Below are 13,746 nucleotides of genomic sequence, written 5' to 3' on the forward strand. Positions count from 1 at the left end.
CTGACCCCCCTTTACCCCATTCCTCTCAACCAGCACTCCAAAACCCAAAACGTGCAAACCCAACCAGCAAAAACGGATGGCCGAAACTTTGGTAAGCAGTTACAAGGAAGAAAACAGCAAAACAGAAGCAGCAGCCTTTGCTCTGCTGCAAATTTTACAGTTTCATACTAGTATGGATGAAATGCCGAGAACATTGGGCAAGACTTCATCATTCATCAAACAAACTCACACACATCTGTAAACACAAATCCTAACATAGCTTAAACATGGATGCCTACCCCTAACTACCCCAAGCAAGATGATCCAGGCCCAAGCAAATGAGAACAATACAAAATTGCAGCAAAGAACGAAACTTGCAGTAAACTGAAGTTGGGTTCCATTTAGCGATAGAAATGAACAATAGAAGGAAAAAGGTGGAAAGTTACCAGTTCCACTGCTTTTAAACCTGTATCTTCAGCAACAAGTGTCACGGCCGTAGAAAGAAAACAGCAACAGGAAAGGCAGCTCCACCACCAAAGCTGATGTCGACGATATGGTCCTTGATGTTACTCTTGTTGCAGACTTTGGCAAAGAAGCAAGGCCAGTCGGGTTCCACAGTAACACTAGCATCATTCACCAACTTAGCGGTCTCCTCTGATGCTGCGGCCGCAATACGTTTTTCTTTTTCTAGATTTCCTTTTCTAAACCCACGGTTCTCCTCTCGAAGCTTTTCCTCTTATGCTCGCCGCTCTTCCTGATTTCCCTCCCTCTTCTTTTCTTGCCGGTTACTACCCTATTTTTCAGACCCTAGCCGCTACTCCAATCTTCCCTTTTGTCTTTTTTCTCTCGCCAAGCTCCTTTTATCCCCCCCCCCCGAAACTTTCCCCTTTTGTTTCCTTCTCTACCCTAAGCTTCCTCCCTCTGGTTTCTGATTTTCTTCCGCTGCCCCCCTTTGACGAAACTCCCCTTTGCTCTTGGCGTCGCTCTTTTTGTTTTTCTTCTTAGCTTTTTCCTTACTGCCCTTCGCCCTGTTCTCCCTCTCTTGCCCAGATTTTCTCTTGTTCAATCCCCGCTGCCCTCCTCTCTGTTTTTCTTTCAGCTATTCCGCCGTCATCCCCCCTTCTTACCAAAGTTCCCCCCTTTCTCTGCCTTTTTTTGGTTTTTCCTTTTTGCTGTTCAAGAACCTCTTTTTTCTCGGCCTTCAAGCTCTCGTCCACTCTCGGCTCTCTCTCTTTCTGGTTTCTGGTTCCTTAGTCGTCAAAAATTCTCTCTCCTTAGCTCTCAAAACCCCAGCCGCTGTTTTCTCTCCTCAGCCCCCAAAGACCCAGTCTTTTCCTTTTTGTTTTGCCGTTCCTCCCCTATTCCAGATTCTAGCCATCACTCCCTCAGCCTTTTCTCTAGCCGTCACTTTCTATCTCTCTCCCCTCTTGCGGCTCTCGGCTATATCTTTCCCTTGCGGCTGTTTTTTCCTTTTATATCACCGAGCCTCCCTCTTAGCCCTTATCTGAATGGTTAGCAACCACCCCAAACCCCATGCTCTTTCCTTGGCCATCCGATGGCTCTCATGCACGAAAACAGCTTTTCCCTTCTTTTTTTTTTAACACTTAATTTAAATCACAATAAAAATAAGAATAATTCAAACAAGCTTAAACTTAAATAAAATGTACAAAATTAATAACCAAAAGATAAAAAGCTAAGATTTTCCTCTTTTTCTTTTCTTCTTTTTCCTTTTTTTCATTTTTCAATTTTTCATCATTTTTTTTCATTTTTAAATAATGAAACTAAATCTGAAACAACTAAAACATATTTTTTGAACGCTTTTCTTTTTTTTCTTTCTTTTTTTTTAATGCTAAAATATCTAAAAATGAGATTAGTAAAACCAAACTAAAATAAATATTAATAAAACTAATAAAAAAATAAAATCAAAATTTGGTGTCTACAGTTACAAATCTAAGACAGGACACTGAAACTTTCATGTTTTGGTGAAAGGCTAAATCCAAACGGATTATAGTGAATAAACTCAACCAAAAGGACTAAACTGTCCACGCGGAACTCTGGAAAGTGACCTAGATCAGCAAGGGTATTTTCATCTTTTCACAAGCTGCGTTGCTCCGATTGAGCTGAATTTTGTGGGCAGTTATAAAATACCATTCTCTACAACTTTCATGTTTTGACCTAAGGCCAATTCGGCCTCTAACATGAGGCTACAAAACCGGACAGAAAGGGGAAAATTTTTCCAGAAATCTGGAATTTGTTGATTTCAGTGCAACCTTTCTTGATTTCTTACTTCCAACACTACCAAAACTCCTTATATAATCTTATATACAACATATATCAATCATACATCAAGTTTGGCAGCAATTCCCCCCAAACCCTAACTCATATGTCCACAAGAAAACAACCCCCAAGACATGCTACAACCGTTATTCATCACCAACTTGAGTTGCTAAGCTAATTTACACAAGATTCAAAGTAAGAATTAGAGAAATCAGCATCCTTACCTTGATTAGTGTCAACCAAGTGAAACCCTAGCTTTCCCTTTCAAAATCTCACCAACACTTCACTAACTAAACACTCAAAGGTGAGTTTAATCGGTTTATTTTCTTTGTTTTCTTACTTTGTAGATGGAAATCAAGATGTAGGATGGCTCTCTTTCTTGCTCTCTCTCTCCCTCTCTTGTTCGGCCAAGCACAGAAAAAATGAAGAGGAAAGGTGCAAAATTTGGAGATAAGAAGAAAGACTAACTCTTGGTCAAGAAATCCTTAGGTGGCGACACTTGTCGCCACCACCACATTTCATTTTTCTCTTTCTTTTCCTTGTTATTCTAGCCTTAGAATTCGGTCAAACCTAGCTGAAAATAAGAGGATATTTTGCTCAAGTATCAATAAGCTTGTATGGTAAGAAAGTGGTGGTCAAGTGGTGCGTTCAATCGGTAGTGCACGGGACCCGTCGGTTCGCGCCGTTTTTCTTAAAAACACACGTACTAGGGTTTTTACTTCCTATTCACTAACCTTATATCATTGCCCCTAATCACATTTTATTTCGCACTTAAAAGTCACTTTTAACCACCAAATTTGATCCTTGCTCTATACCAAAAATTCATCCGGCGGAAAAACACGAAAACCCTAATTTTGCTCCAATCTTGAAACCAAAAGTGAAACCCTACTTTCTAGGTTTATTTATTCTTATTGTGGAACAAATGGGGTAGTAGGGCTTTAGTAAATCATAATTTCAAATAAAAGGTATTTTTGAGGAAAAATATAAGAAATTTGCGGGTCCTCACAGAATGCACAGAAATGGAACAGAAAGGTCTGTACTCTATACATTGATAAATCCAGTACCTCAACTTTTGAGACTTGAGAGTGTACAATAAAAACATGCATAAAAAGTTTTTGAAAGTCAACCAGCTACGCTAGGCGACAAAGTTTGTTGCGAGGCTCTTCCATCTCCTCCTTTAAAACGCAGGCCCCGTTTGAAAACTCATTTTTCTACAAAAAAAATTTCAGAAAAGAGCAATTAGAACGGCAGCTGAGCATCTCTAATCTGATCTGAAACCTGAAGAATAATGGGAAGAGCCCCTTGCTGTGAGAAAGTGGGCATAAAGAGAGGGAGGTGGACGGCTGAAGAGATGAAATCTTGACCAAGTACATTCAAGCCAACGGAGAAGGTTCCTGGAGGTCACTACCAAAGAACGCAGGTACCCCTGTGTACATGATACTGCTATCTTCGTTCACAAACAATTTCACCAAGTTATAGTTATTTGAGTTCTCCATTATTATCATATCAGCAACAAGGCCTGCCCTTGAGTATGGAATTAATACCTTTTTTGTGTCCATTTTGATCGCTTGAAGGACTACTTAGATGTGGGAAGAGTTGCAGATTGAGATGGATCAACTACTTGAGGTCTGACTTGAAGCCACACCCTTGGATCAACTAATTTATTTATAATCTGTATAATCTCAATATAGTAGTTTATATGCAAGAGAGCATGAAAAGAAATTATACTGATTACCCGATGTGGCTCGTTTGTGTTTAGATTTGGACTTCTTGTCTTTAACATCTCCAACTAGCAAATTAGCAATTGGATTGCCCATTCCTGGATGATATATGAAGCTGCCATGAGGTCCTTGGCCGTTGTAGTCTTTGTATATTCATTGTTGCTTTGAATTGGCTGGGAGTGGGGTTTGGAATATGTTCTTTGCTTTCCGTTCATCTTTTGGCGATGCCGCTGTGTGCGGTGGCTGACTATTCCCCCTTGTATGATGAGAAAAAGACAGAGACAGACAGGATTATGTGATGTCCTCTTCGGAGTTGGGAAGGAGGAATAAATGAAAAAGGAAAAGGGTGTGGCTCCGGTGATAAATATACCTTTATGTGATGATCTCTAATCTGTTTTGTCAGCTAATTGCAGAAGATTAAATCAATGTGACAATTATACCCTGTTGGTCCATAGAAATTGAGTAAAATGCAGTGAAAAGTCCTACATTGGAAGTAAAAAACTAGTTCAAGGACTAAATTGGTTAAAATATTTCATTAAAGACGAAATTGATTTAAGTGAAAATGTTTAAGGACCGAATTGGCGAAATTCCCTTTTTCTAAAATATTTTTACATTAATAATAGGAGTATGACTAATCATCATACTTTTACATTAATTATAACAACAGTACTTATGAAAAGTTACACTAGTATAAATCAAAGTAATTATTGAATAAGATAAGTTATACTCACTAATAACAAAATACATTACATAAGGATATTTTAGAAAAATTAAAATTAACTAAAATTTTCATTTGAATAGTGAATTATAATTTGAGATGGATGAAAAGAAGAAAGCAAGACTACTGAAGTGGAATGGAGGGAGTATCATAAGAGACATAGCTTTTCTTTTTTCTTTTTTTTTTTGGAACATAAGAGACATAGTTAGCAAGCCATATCCTTTACCATCCTAAAAAAATGCCAAACTCAAAAGCTTTAAAAAAAAACTTTTAATACTATTCAAGTTCCATCTTCCCCCTCAAATGGCTTTGCTTCTTTAAAGCATTCCGTCATTTGGACATCTTCAAAGAAGCTTTTACTAATTTCTCTGCATTGTGCTGATCCAATTTTAATTTAGAAAGCTTAGGGTCTTGAATTGCTTCTTCCAATCTATACCGTGGAGAGCTTGACTCGATCAAAGCCTTGACCACGAAACCAATCTAACCAAAAATTCAAAAAAAAAAAAAGGAAAAAAATTCGTAAATAATATGCATATATCTGAATTTATTCAAATGTAATTCTTGTAGAAAACAATCTATACCATTGCAGTTGTGAAAAACATCGTAGTGATCAAGAACCAAAATGATGTAAGAAGTTCAAGTCGAGATTCTCTAAACAACTCGATTAGCTTCACTACCACTCTAATCCCAACCTTTAGTAACAAAATAAAAGGAAAGAATTTAGTTTCAATTAGACCTCAAAAAACCAAAAGAAGAAAAGCTACAAAAAATTCATTACCACAACACCTAGCACATGTATGGAAAAATAGGTAAGTGAATTAAGTAAGTGAATTATTAAGCAAGCGAATTAAGCCTTTTCATTAGCTGGATAACATTTTCTGCAGTAGATTTTAGTAAATACTCAAAAGGACTGCAGGGTTTCATTTGTTTTATTAAGCGATACGAAAACTGCCTTTTCATCTCCTACCACTACAACAGAATTGGCCATTTGCGGCACATAGCTAATTTGCCGCAATAAAGTGGTATTATTTTGATTATGCTGAAATATTGACCCTGTACTTGGCTTTTTGTGGCAAATTAATGTCACAATTAAATTCCACCACTAATTGCGCAACTAAACGATGTCGTTGTTGTGAGCTATCCAAGCATTAAACGAATAATTGCTGAATCATATTCATGACAAGTAATCTTTCCATTTTCTCAGTCCTTCCACTTCTTCTCCCCTCTCAATTTTTCTAAATTTCTTCTATAGTCCGAGAACTCTATGCCCCAAATTTCTCTTCCGAAAACTTTCGATTTTGCCTCTGCTCATCCCTAATTTCTCACTCTATCTCTCCATTTCTCATCAAACAGGTAATTACTTAACCCTTTAGTAGATTGACACTAGATGTTTTTACAATTAATATCGATGACGAGAAGCAGCAATAGCACCTGAAGCATTGTTTTATCAAAGACGATGCCATGTTCTATCAAAATTGGTGCACTTTCTTGTTCTTCCGTTCTTATCCAAGTCTCCACCGATGAAACCAATCTAATTTGAGCGAAACTTTTGAAGCTGGATTAACTTTGAAACTCGTGGACGAGTTAATGAAGCAAGCTGGATTAATTGAAATTTATGAATCTGGATTACTTTTAAAACTCATGGACGAGTTGATGAAGAAATCTAGATTAATTCAGTAATCTCTTCTTTTAATTTTTTTTATTTCATTATTTTAGCTCCATTGGTGATTTTTGTTCTCAATCTTTATTCAGTTGAGGTTTGTTTCCCAACCTTAGAAGATCCTTCTGATGATGCCCTAGTCACAGAGTTCAAATCAAGGAAAGAAATCTCTTTTTTTCGTCATCATTTTTAGTTTATGTGCTTCTTTTACTTTTCATTCGTTAATGGATTTTATAAAAATCATGTTATTACAGATTCTATTTTGCCATTATTGAAATATTTCTTGAATACTGGCAAATTTTCATTCTAGTCCCTTGACCGTTGCAACTGGGTCATCTATTTTCATCTCCCGATTCTACATAATTCATAATTTGTAATTTGTATAATTTATAAATTGGTTGGAGAATAAGATTTTGGGTTCAATTTGATGGTTTTGATGCTGGATGCTTATAAAATTTCAGTTGATGATATGTTGCGGTTGTCAGTGATGTATGTTATTTGGAAATTTCATCTCCTGGCTCTGGTTGGTAATTCTGTTTGCCCTATCTCCATTGCCTGGTATGATTGTTAGTCAGTTGAAAAGGACTTTTTTGTACTCAAGTCGTTTCAAGAACCATTCCATGTATACTGCAGTTGCTAGGCCTTTTCTCTTAGTTCTAGAGTCCCCCTGGTGGCTAGTAAGTTCAGAGACAATTCAGTAAATAGACATTAAATAATTTTACTGCAGATTAAACATGTTTTACTGTCACTCTTTAACGCACAGAATCACGACCATTAGCTGATTAATTAATTAATTGGTGACATCGATAGGATGTTGCATCGCAAGGTCTTCCAGCTAAGTCATTTCTTCTTCTTCTTCTTTTTTTTTTTTAAATTATACCAGCGTGTCACATCAAAATTTGAAAATTCATACAATCAAAATTCACCGACACAAAATCATTTGCGTTGTGGACATGTTTTATTAATTGGCTGGTGATAGGTTGCAATTTATTCATTTATTTTATTATTAATTCCTCCTATTACCTGACTTGATGTGGATTTATTTGCTGGATTCTACTCATTTTTAGTATTTGACGTTTATTTCAGGGAGTAGAATATAAATATGATAGCAGGTGCCGAATCGGCAGGAAAAGAATTCAGATGATTAAGTTTGTCCCAAGGGCACTTTTGGAAAAAAGAGGTCAGGCCCATTTTGGTAAAATTGCAGAAGAGGGCAGCGGATGGAGTGGTCTTCTATTCCTGGAGAGCCGCTGCAATAAAAGGGGAAGAAGAGTTCAGCATGGGACGTGCTTTTCTTTTCCTGGTTGGACTTTTTGACGAAGGAACTCCTGCGCATGGCAGGAGAGCTTAGCTCTAGACTTTTCCTTTGTAGTTTATGGTAGTTTTTCATTTTGGCTGCTGGACCCGCATGACAGGAGAGAGGAATTGAAGCCCACTTTCTTTGACTTTTCCTTATTGTACTTCTGGAGTGAATTTGCTTTACGAATGCTAGGAACAATTAGAAAGCTACAATTGTTATCTGCGCCTTTCATTTGCTTTCCAATTGTTCGACGAATTGCGGCTCCTGAAATGCAGTCAATGGCCGTGACTCTGGCTGAAATTTCCCGCGGGCTTAGTTCATCCAATATGAGCTAATCCCCTCATTCTAGTCAAGAAACGACGGATGCTTTGAGTCGCCTAAAAATTGTGAGATCGATTTAATTTAATCTTTCCCTTTTATTTATTGGTAGTCGTGTATTCCCTGATTACTATACTTATGGTTATTTAATTAGTTGATTGTCTTGGATCCGGATAATTAATTGATTTGGTAATCTATTGTCAATTGGCGTATTAAATCCGTAATTGTTTAATTTTCTCAAAATAGTGACAACTGGCACGATTAGATTCGTGTCAGGGGGATACGCGGGCTAATCTAAAATAACCCTGGTAGTGCGTTATTTGATTAGAATAGGGCTCCTCTAATACGTAAGGCAATTGGAAAATTAAATCTTACGGGCGTACCTAAGATTATTTCTTAATTAGAGCAGTGATTAACGGGCGTACCTTGATCACCGACACAGTAAGGAGGGGCTGACTGTCATCGCTTGTTTGGCAGTTATAACCTATTTATTGGTGAATAATTGGGACTGCCTTTGCATCAATGATCAATTAGGTGAACCATTGCTGAAGTTACTTCTTGGCTAGATCTTTAGTTAATATTTCCTTGATTGTAGTGGATTGCCATTTGACTTTTAATTGCCTACTTTATTTTATTTTTTATTGTCTCTTTGTTTTAATTGATTTAGGCCTTTGATTATTGTTATCCTGAGTTCAGTAAATTGTGGTTCAATTTCTAGTTAGTTGTTTATTTTTATTTTCTCATTTGAATTTATTTAATTATCGTCGTTCCCACAAAATCACCCCCTGTGTTACTTTGGATTTCTTAAGAAACAAATATACCCAGTCTCTGTGGATACGACCCTACTTGCCCTGTCTACAAATTCATAATTATTTGTGAAAAGGAATAACCATTCCATTCGGGTATATTGGATCAAGCAAACTCTTCGGGAACAGGGTGAATCAAGTAACCCATTGCACACCTAGAGTCCCTGCTCCAGTACTTGGAATTGGGTTTTGGTCATTTTAACTGGCAATTAGGTTTAACTTTATTATTGCACAGGCTGACGACCTGTCAATTTTTGGCGCCGCTGCCGGGGACTGGCGTTATTATTTGTTTCTTTTTAAATTCATTTTGTGTCCTAATTTGCTGGTTTTCTTCTAGTGTATGCCTCGATCTTCTCGTACAGGTGATTTGATTTTTGACCATGAGATAGAGAAGACCGCGCGTAAAACGAGAAAGGAAACCAGACAGCTCAGAGAAGAGCACTCCAGGGCTACATCTCAAAGACCCGAGTCAGAAGTTGAACCAACAGATTCGTTTGGTAACACTTCGAGTGACTCTGACCAGGAGGAAGGCACCATGGCTAATGCACAAACATTAAGGGAGTTGGCTGCTCCTGATTTAACTCAGCAGCCTTTATGCATTACTTTCCCTGCTTTAAATGACAACATTCCATTTGAACTAAAATCTGGTCTGATTCAACTTTTACCCTCTTTTCATGGTTTACCAGGTGAAGAGCCGTATAAGCATCTGCAGGAGTTTGATGTCGTGTGCAATAGTATGAAACCCCCGGGAATTACAGAAGAGCAGATAAAAATGAGGGCATTCCCCTTCTCCATGAAAGATTCTGCGAAGGACTGGCTGTACTACCTGTCACCAGGTAGCATCACCACGTGGGGCCAATTGAAGAAAAAATTTCTGGATAAATATTTTCCTGCGTCCAGGGCTGCGAGTCTAAGAAAAGAAATTTGTGGGATCAAGCAGCATCCAGGGGAGTCACTTTACGAGTATTGGAAACGGTATAAGAACTTGTTGCGCAGGTGCCCCCAACACCAAATAAGTGAGCAGTTGATCATACAATATTTTTATGAGGGGCTCCTTTTTAGAGACAGGAGCATCATTGATGCTGCAAGTGGAGGGGCCCTGGTAAACAAAACCCCTCAAGAAGCACGGGAGTTAATAGAGGGGATGGCAGAGAATTCACAGCAATTCAGTACAAGAGAGGATGTCCCAATACGTAAGGTGAATGAGGTAGAGACACCCTCTATACAGCAACAGCTAAATGAGTTGACTGCGTTTGTTAGGCAACAGGCTGTGAGAAATGCATCACAAGCCAGGGTATGCGGGATTTGCACTGGTGTAGGCCACTCTGCAGACATGTGCCCAATGATTCAGAAAGAAACTGCAGAACAGGTGAACATGGCTGACCACGCGCCTGCGCCAAGGAAGCAGTACGACCCTTACACAAGCACCTACAACCCCGGGTGGAGAGATCATCCCAACCTCAGTTATGGAGGGAATAGGCAACCCAACTTTACACCGAACAGGCAGTCTAACTTTGTGCCAAATAAGCCACCAGGGTACCAGCAGCAATACCAACCCCGACCACCTCCGCCCACTCAATCTGGTTCATCTACGGAGGAGATGCTGAAACAAATGATGACAACCATGGCGCAAAATCAGCAAAGGACGGAGGCAGCTATTATGCAAAATCAGCAAAGGACGGACTCCGAAATGCAGGACATAAGAAATCAGATAAGTCAACTGGCCACCAAAGTTAACCGTTTGGAGTCCCAGAACCAAGGGAAGCTGCCATCTCAACCGGAGTTGAATCCGAAGAATGTGAGCGCAATGACCCTAAGGAGTGGGAAAGAAATTCAGGGGCCTGAACCTGTGATTCCTAAGGATAAGAATGAGGAAAAGATCGAAAATGAGCTTGAAAGGGAGGACAGCAATGGTGCAGATCCAAAGGTACTTCCTGACCCAATAATTACAGTTAAAACTAACCCGCCTCCTTTTCCTAGCAGGTTGGAAAAATCGAAGAAACAGGATAAGGAGAAGGAGATCTTGGAGGTTTTTCGCAAGGTTAAGATAAATATCCCCCTCTTAGACGCCATCAAACAAGTACCAAAATATGCCAAATTCCTAAGGGACTTGTGTGTCAACCGAAGGCGATTGAGAGGGGATGAAAGGATTATTGTTGGGGAAAACGTGTCTGCGGTCCTGCAGAGAAAACTCCCACCAAAGTGCGGGGACCCAGGTATGTTTACTATTCCCTGTAGGATAGGTAATACTGTGATCAGAAGGGGCATGTTAGATCTAGGAGTATCAATTAATGTCATGCCTAAGTCTATCTATGCTTCTCTAAAATTAGGTCCATTAAAAGAAACTGGAATAATCATTCAATTAGCTGACCGAACTAATGCATATTCTGACGGGTTGGTTGAAGATGTGTTGGTAAAAGTTAATGATTTGGTGTTTCCAGCTGATTTTTATGTACTTGATATGGATGATGATCACTCCCCTGATCCCTCACCTTTGTTATTGGGTAGACCTTTTATGAGCACCACACAGACGAAAATTGATGTTAATAAGGGTACCTTGTCCATGGAATTTGATGGAGAAATTGTGCATTTTAATATTTTTGATACTATGAAGTACCCCTCGAACTCCAACTTTAGCTCAATTTTTTCTGTGAGTGCTATTGACCCTGTAGTGCAGGAAGTGTTTGAAACTGATGGCATGGATGAGCTGGAGGTGGATTTAACCAAGCACCTCGAGTTGGAGACAACCCCTCAGGTGGAGTGGAGTGAGGATTTAAAATGCACAATAGGTGCATTACACTCATTGCAGACCACCACGAAAAGGTATGAAATCCTACCTATTTTTACTCCCGAGCCTCACCAGAGGGTATTGCCATCTGTGGTGCAGGCACCTGTACTGGAGTTGAAACCTCTGCCAGAGCACCTGAAATATGCATATCTAGGTGATAATGAGACACTCCCGGTGATTATCTCATCGGCACTGTCAAGAATTCAGGAGGAGAAACTGATCCGGGTCCTTAGAGAGCATAAAGAGGCGATAGGTTGGACAATTGCAGACATTAAGGGAATCAGCCCGGCTGTCTGTATGCATCGGATTAGGCTAGAAGACGATGCCAAACCTGTTAGGCAGGCTCAAAGAAGGCTCAATCCCCTCATGATGGAAGTTGTAAAGAAAGAGATTCTAAAATTGCTAGATGTGGGGATCATCTTTGCAATATCTGATAGCCCTTGGGTGAGTCCGGTCCAGGTAGTCCCGAAGAAGGCGGGAGTGACGGTGGAAGCCAACCAAACAGGTGAGCTCGTGCCAGTGCGCAAACCCACGGGATGGAGGCAGTGCATAGACTACCGTAGGCTGAACGCCGTCACTAAAAAGGACCATTTCCCTCTTCCTTTAATTGACCAAATGGTTGAACGTTTAGCTGGTAGAGCTTATTATTGCTTTTTGGATGGATTTTCAGGATACTTTCAGATAGCAATTGCCCCGGAGGATCAAGAGAAGACAACCTTCACGTGCCCGTTCGGGACCTTTGCTTATAGACGAATGCCATTTGGGTTGTGCAATGCACCTGCAACATTCCAGAGGTGTATGGTGAGTATTTTTTCTGAATACGCGGAGAAAATTATTGAAGTTTTCATGGATGATTTCAGTGTGTATGATGATAGTTTTGATACGTGTCTAGATAACCTGAAATTGATCCTGATAAGGTGTATTGAGACTAATCTTGTGCTTAATTGGGAAAAATGTCATTTTATGGTTGAGCACGGGATAGTCCGGGTCATATTGTATCGTCTAAGGGCATAGAAGTTGACAAGGCTAAAATAGACATTATTTCTGCATTACCTTACCCCGCGAGTGTGCGGGAGGTGCGTTCTTTTTTTGGACATGCAAGTTTTTATCGAAAGTTCATCAGGGACTTTTCAAAAATTGGAGCCCCGTTGTTCCAACTCCTACAAAAGGATGTGACCTTCGAGTTCAATGACAAATGTGAGAAGGCCTTCGACAAGTTGAAAGAATTGTTGACTTCACCCCCAATCATCCAGCCCCCTGACTGGAGTCTACCATTTGAGATTATGTGCGATGCCAGTGATCACGCCGTAGGGGCTGTATTGGGGCAAAGAGTAGGGAAGGCAGCTCACGTCATTTATTATGCATCCCGGGCATTGAATGGAGCCCAGTTGAATTACTCCACCACTGAGAAGGAGCTTCTTGCAATTATTTTTGCTTTAGAAAAATTCAAGTCATATTTGCTAGGTGCTAAAGTAATTGTATTTTCTGACCATGCAGCATTAAGGTACCTAATGACCAAGAAAGATGCAAAGCCGAGGCTCATCAGGTGGATATTGCTACTACAGGAATTTGACCTGGAGATAAGAGACAAAAAAGGCTCAGAAAATCTAGTAGCAGACCATTTAAGTCACATACCAATTGGGGAGGATAATGAGCCGTTGAGGGATGCATTCCCTGAAGAGCATTTATTTTCCTTAAATTTTCAATTGCCTTGGTATGCTGATTTGGTCAATTATCTAGTAACGGGTGATTTTCCTGCAGGTTGGCCAAAATCGAAGAAGGATAAATTGAAGAGTGACGCCAAGTATTTCATTTGGGATGACCCGTACCTATGGAAGAGATGTGCTGACCAAATAATGAGGAGATGTGTAAGTGAAGTGGAATTTCAATCAATTTTAGCTTTTTGTCATGCTTTTGCCTGTGGAGGTCATTTTGGACCCAAGAGAACTGCTCATAAGGTTCTGGAAAGTGGATTTTATTGGCTTTCATTGTTTAAGGATGCCTATGTGTTTTGTAAGTCATGTGATCGCTGTCAAAGGGTAGATAATATAGCCCGTAGAGATCAAATGCCCCAAGTCCCGTTGATTTTTGTTGAAATTTTTGATGTCTGGGGTATAGATTTCATGGGGCCTTTTCCTACTTCATTTGATTTTTTATATATTTTGCTGGCAGTTGATTA

The 13,746-nt window shown here is 39.5% G+C and overlaps 1 long non-coding RNA gene across 1 annotated transcript; it reads left to right on the top strand.

The window, feature by feature from the left end:
• The first annotated feature begins 3,495 nt into the window (after positions 1-3,495).
• LOC140008156 (uncharacterized) lies at positions 3,496-4,118 on the top strand. The gene is made up of 2 exons (XR_011815557.1): positions 3,496-3,676; positions 3,831-4,118. It is a non-coding gene; the product is annotated as an uncharacterized lncRNA (long non-coding RNA).
• Positions 4,119-13,746: the final 9,628 nt, after the last annotated feature.

This window comes from Coffea arabica, chromosome 6c, assembly GCF_036785885.1.
Source record: "Coffea arabica cultivar ET-39 chromosome 6c, Coffea Arabica ET-39 HiFi, whole genome shotgun sequence".
NCBI classification, from domain to species: domain Eukaryota; kingdom Viridiplantae; phylum Streptophyta; class Magnoliopsida; order Gentianales; family Rubiaceae; genus Coffea; species Coffea arabica.